This window comes from Bufo bufo, chromosome 6 (genome assembly GCF_905171765.1).
Source record: "Bufo bufo chromosome 6, aBufBuf1.1, whole genome shotgun sequence".
Taxonomy (NCBI): Eukaryota; Metazoa; Chordata; class Amphibia; order Anura; family Bufonidae; genus Bufo; species Bufo bufo.
Genome location: NC_053394.1, coordinates 203,650,071 through 203,656,237, shown reverse-complemented (window position 1 = coordinate 203,656,237; position 6,167 = coordinate 203,650,071). Strand labels below are relative to the sequence as shown.

The window sequence follows — 6,167 nt, the reverse complement described above, 5'->3', positions numbered from 1 at the left end:
CCTTCAAGTCTCGGCTTCCTAGCCCCTAAGGGGGCCGAAAAGAAGGTAGAGAGGCTCCAGGGGGGTGAACTCTGTGGTCACATCCCACCGGCAGTTCCAGGGGCCTGCTCAGGAGTCCCCCGCTCCTCCTGCCGGCAAGAGAAGGTAGACTTTGTCGGTTTGAGCGAGAGAACCAGCTATGGGAACGAACCTGGCTGTCTCACCCCAGCAGCAGTTCCAGGGGCCTGGGAAGGAGTCCCCCGCTCCTCCCGCCGGCAAGAGAAGGTAGACTTTGTTGGTTTGAGCGAGAGGACCAGCTATGAGAACGGATCTGGCCCCGGGGAGCGAACTGGGTTGGCGCATCCCTCCGGCAGTTCCAGGGGCCTGGGCAAGGAGTCCTCCACTCTTTCCCCTGCTTTCTCCACCCTTGATCGATTTGGCTTGTCGTGACCCGGCGGGTAGGGACCCTCGCTCGGCCGGACTTTGGAGTCTGTGCCGGCATATGGCGAGTGTGTCCTCTCTCCCTTCTAGCCCGGGTTCGACGCTGTGTCGCGGCGCTCGTGGCGGTCCCCTCATCCGTGCAACCCCCTCGCCCAGCTCCTGCTGCCGGGGGTGGGTTGCTTGGGGGGAACCCCTCTGGCTGTCCTGTCGAGCTCGCTCCGAACGGGCAGAAAAAATGGCGTCTGAAAGCGCGCGGTCTCACCGCGGGAGGACCTCCCGGGCCTAAGGGACGCGTGGGTCGTACGCCTTCCGCCGCTCCCCAGCGACCCGATTAGTTTCGGGCCTAAGGGATGCGTGGGGTGTTTGCCCTCTGCCTCTCCCCAGTAACCCGAGTCGTTCCATCCCTGCGGTGCGCCCTGTGCGGCGGCACATCTTCTCTGCGGTCGATACCCAAACACCCGAACGGGCAGGAAAATGTGTTTGAAACCGTGCGGTCTCGCCACGAGAGGGCCTTCCCGGCCTAAGGGATGCGTGGGTCGTACGCCCTCCGCCGCTCCCCAGTCACCCGATTCGTTTCGGGCCTAAGGGATGCGTAGGTGGTGACTGCCCTCTGTCACTCCCCAGTAACCCGGGTTCGTTCCGTCCCCGCGGCGTTCCCCGTGCGGCGGAGGCACGTCTTCTCTGCGGTCGACACCCGAACGGGCAGAAGAAACACGTTTGAAGTCTTGCGGTCTCACCACGGGAGGACAGCCTCCTGGGCCTAAGGGACTCGTGGGTTCGTACGCCCTCCGCCGCTCCCCAGCGACCCGATTTATTTCGGGCCTAAGGGATGCGAGGGGTGTCTGCCCTCCGCCGCTCCCCAGTAACCCGGGCGGGCCGTTTCCGTTCCCGCGGCGCCCTCCGCTCGACGGCTGCGTGTCTTCTCTGCCGTCGACACCCGTACGCCCGTACTTCCAGAGAAAAGGCGCCCGAAGTCGCGCTGTCTCGCCGCGGGAGGACCTCCCGGGCCTAAGGGACGCTCGGGTCATACGCCCTCCGCCGCTCCCCAGTCACCCGATTCGTTTCGGGCCTAAGGGAAGCGTGGGGTGTCTGCCCTCTGCCGCTCCCCAGTAAACCCCGGTTGTCCCCGCGGCGTCCCCCCAGCGTGGCGGCTGCGCGCCCTTCTCTGCTGTCGGGCCCCTCGCCGGCCGGCCGGTGCGGCCGCTTGATCCACTCGATGGCGACCCCCACGGCGGGGTGAACCCGCCCCACTGGGCAGGGATCACCCGCGCCGCATAGCCCTGCGTTTTGCCAGAGAAGAGAGACTACAGGGTTGAAGCGGGTAGACAAGGAGCCACCCCGAGAGGCAGGCGACCCGTCCCCGGGCCTCGGCCCAGGGGGCTTCTTCTCCTCGTCCTCCGGATACACCTCCTTCCCTCTCACCCCCACCGCCCTCGTCTGCTCCTCTGCTCTCAGCGGCTAGGAGGGGGAGGAAGAGGGCCGCGCTCGGCCCTTCAGGGGCGTTCGGTCAGACTCTGGATCTTTCCGTCCGCCTCCTCCTCCCTCTCCGCACCGGGGGGCGCGCGTTTCTCCGGGAAACCGCCCCTCCTCGCTCCGTCGCCTACCTGGTTGATCCTGCCAGTAGCATATGCTTGTCTCAAAGATTAAGCCATGCACGTGTAAGTACGCACGGCCGGTACAGTGAAACTGCGAATGGCTCATTAAATCAGTTATGGTTCCTTTGATCGCTCCAACCGTTACTTGGATAACTGTGGTAATTCTAGAGCTAATACATGCCGACGAGCGCTGACCCCCAGGGATGCGTGCATTTATCAGACCAAAACCAATCCGGGGGCCCGGGCGCGGCGGGGCCCGCGGGCGGGGGTGGTCTCGGCCTCCCCGATTCCCGCCCGCCGCCGCTCTCCCCGGCCGCTTTGGTGACTCTAGATAACCTCGGGCCGATCGCACGTCCCCGTGACGGCGACGATCCATTCGGATGTCTGCCCTATCAACTTTCGATGGTACTTTCTGCGCCTACCATGGTGACCACGGGTAACGGGGAATCAGGGTTCGATTCCGGAGAGGGAGCCTGAGAAATGGCTACCACATCCAAGGAAGGCAGCAGGCGCGCAAATTACCCACTCCCAACTCGGGGAGGTAGTGACGAAAAATAACAATACAGGACTCTTTCGAGGCCCTGTAATTGGAATGAGTACACTTTAAATCCTTTAACGAGGATCTATTGGAGGGCAAGTCTGGTGCCAGCAGCCGCGGTAATTCAGTGCAGCTCCAGCAGCAGAGGAGGGAGGACGTGCTTGGGTGGAGCTCCTGAACCTCCAGAGGCAGCAAGGCCCAGGGTGATTTCCTACCATCTGAATCCCCTGGGCGGAACCAGGCTTGTGGGGAGAGTTTCCACCTTTCTCCCCAGCCCAGGCCCTGCCTCTCCTTAGGGAGTTGGCAGGGTCCTGTGGCCATGTCGTCCGGGAAGGACGCCCCTGCTCCCCGGTCTGGGTCGGCGGGGAGTAAGGGGTCCCAGCGATTGACCCTGAAGGATGGCGGCGAGGGGGTGAATACACCAGGACGAGGTCCAGATCAGGGATCCTGGAAGTCGTCAGATCCTTTTACTCGTGCCTCTTGGGGAAGAGAGATCTGGATCGGGACAAGATGTCGGCTTTCCTGGCTGAAATCACCCCTGAGTCAGAAGCTCACCTCTCTTTTGACGTTTTGGTAGAAAAGATCAGAAAGGAGGAAGTTATCCTGGCGGTGGAAGGGTTAGCTCTGAAGAAGTCGCCAGGCCCGGATGGCTTAACATCCAAGTTTTATAGGACCTTTAAGGACTCTTTATGTCCCCTCTTGACTGAGGTATTCAATGAGTGTCTATCCTCGGGCACTCTGCCTCAGTCAATGAGGAGGTCAGCACTGATCCTTCTATCAAAGGGTAAAGATCCGAGCCGTATTGAGAACTGGCGTCCCATAGCACTTCTCAATACGGACAGAAAGATTCTGGCCAAGATACTGTTTAACAGGCTGGTGAAGTTCGCGCCTCAACTTCTTTCGGTGGCTCAGCATTGGTCAGTTCCAGGCCGCAGCACTTTTAGTGCTGTCCTCGGTGTCTGAGAGGCAGTGGAACAGAGTAGGGCAGGCCACTGGAAGGGGTACATGCTGTCCTTAGATCAAGCAAAGGCGTTTGATCGGGTGAACCACGAGTACCTCTGGTCGGTCCTTCTGAAGTATGGCCTGCCGGGGGGGTTTGTCGATTGGTTAAAGATCTTGTATGCGGGGGCGGAGAGTTTCCCGCTTGTGAACGGTTGGTCTGGCTGTCCTTTTGAGGTTGGGTCTGGCGTTCGCCAGGGTTGTCCTTTGAGCCCGCTTTTATACGTGTTCGCGATTGATCCCTTTCTTAAGAGGGTCAATCGTGGACCGTTGGCGGGAGTCGGGATGGATCCGGCGGCGCCGGAAGCCACTCTGAGGACAGTAGCGTACGCTGACGATGTCACCATTTTCGTGTCCTCGAAAGGGGAGGCGGAATACGTGATGTCTGAGGTGGATCGCTACTCGGAGGCATCCGGGTCCATGATCAATCAGGATAAGTGTGAGAGTCTCTGGCTGGGAGGGGGTGATCCAGCTTTCGATCTCCCGGACACCCTCCCAGGGCCCCAGTCGTCAGCCAAAGTCCTAGGCATCCATTTCGGCCATGGGGATTATCCCACCCAAAATTGGGACGACAGGCTTAAGATCGCCGCTCAGAAGGTCGACCAGTGGAAGGGCTGGTCTTTGACCCTCAGGGAAAGGGTGCACCTGATCAAAGCTTTCTTGCTCCCTTTGCTGATCTATTTGGGCAGTGTGTGTATCTTGAATAAAATAGTAAAGTTTATAGTGGCTCACCCTTCAGTCAGCTAAGGCAGGTGCTCAAACTAAGGTGTGGTTCACCCTAACCACAGTGGGGAGTTTGAGAATTATATTGCAATATAGTGAGCACTCAATATCTGCTGCTATACATCTGGTCCGATTTATATAAATTATTTATTAAGTCACACTACAGCATATATTACATAAAATTAGAACAATGTATTAATAACTCAGTCTGATATAAAGTATCGCTATTATAAATCAATAAGAAGTATCGCTATTATATATCAATATGAATCGCTATTATATATCAATAAAAATTTAAACTTATTATAAAAATAGTTATAAATATATAAATATATAAATAAATAAATATAGAAAATCCCTATTGTTTCTTTATATGCGCTGCACCTGTATTGCGCTACAAAGTCTCAGTCTTATATCTATGCTGAGAGGAAAGGCTCACAATTCCATGCGGTATCTTCGTGAGTTTACAATTCAATATTACTCACTATTTGGGGTCCAGCTTGTGCGTATCAGTCCGTGGTGGCGTCCCACCACAGGTTAGTGCACTCACCCGGTTTCTTTATAGCGCTGTAGGCTAGCTTCCACTTGCTCCACTCTGCAGTATCGTTATGGTAGATGAAATACCTGCTTACAATTGACTCCTATGCGCCCCACGTGTAGTTGGCGTCCTGTGTTTTACCAACAATCCACGAGGTTAGGGCGTCAGGGAGTCCTCGCTTGTAGATAAGTTCGAGGCTCCTATGTTTGAGTCAAGAATAATGTTAGTTACCGTCTATGCGGTTATGTCCATAACTCTGCGTGCTGGTCATTCCGGTATGGTGAAGTGTCTCTTTCAATATAAGGATCCCGTCCTGCTATACGCGTTTCAAGGTCTCTGACCTCTTCCTCAGTAGCTGGTTATGGGATCCATCTTTACTTCCTTATATATCCTGGAACAGGTTACACCTCTTTCACTTAATTAGGGTTCACTCCGAAATCTAGCTTGGAGTGAGATGCTTTTGGAGTCATTCCTCATACTGTTTAATAGGACATTTCTACTACAAATATATATATCGATATATATCATATACATCAGATGAATCTGGCTCATATGTACAATATAATTCTGTAATGAATAGCATTCTATAATCTAAAAATTTATTATCATAGACATTTCAATAAACATTTTATATATATAAAATTATAAAATTATAAAAATTCGATATAGGTTCTGTATAGTTGTTAAAGGGTTTTCTAAAAGAGTTTTTGATACTAAAAATATATGCTAAAATATTAAAATATTAATTTAATTAAAATATTAATATATAATCAAGATTATTCTGAATTCATCTGTGATTCATGTTCGTAGTGATGTATGGGGGGTGGGGACTCCCAGCGAAGGAGAAATCGGGGTGCCAGTTTTATAGCAAGGAACACCGATATCTCGTCCGTCAGGAGCACCCACCCCATAATCTACAGAAAACCAAATATTTCAAAATCCGCATTGAGACCCTCAGGTAATAATGTATTAAAATCATAGATGCGTCTCGCCTCCTGTCTTGACATATTGGCAATATTATCACCACCCCTCCAATGTATATCTATTTTCTCGAATGCCATAAATTTTAGTAGGGAGGGATCCTGATTATGGTGATATTTAAAGTGATTGGACAATAAGTGCTTTTCATATCCTGTTCTGATCTTAGTCATATGTTCAGCGATCCTAACTTTTAGTAGCCTTTTCGTTCGCCCTATGTAATGTTTTTTACAGGGACATTCTATCATGTATAAAACTTTTGATGTATTACATGATAGAAAGGTGTTTATTTCATACGAGAATGAGTTTGATGTGGAGGAAATTGAGCTTGTCTTTTTCGAGAATTTTGTTTTTTTGCAATTGCTACAGGTATTAC

At 52.9% G+C, this 6,167-nt stretch overlaps 1 long non-coding RNA gene across 1 annotated transcript in view; it reads left to right on the top strand.

Annotated features, from left to right (window-relative positions):
• Positions 1-2,625: 2,625 nt before the first annotated feature.
• LOC121005156 overlaps positions 2,626-6,167 on the top strand; it is a 6,158-nt gene continuing 2,616 nt past the window's right edge. The window contains exons 1-2 of the long non-coding RNA XR_005779879.1: positions 2,626-2,672; positions 4,999-5,002. This is a non-coding gene — a long non-coding RNA (uncharacterized LOC121005156). The remainder of the gene's footprint in view (positions 2,673-4,998; positions 5,003-6,167) is intronic.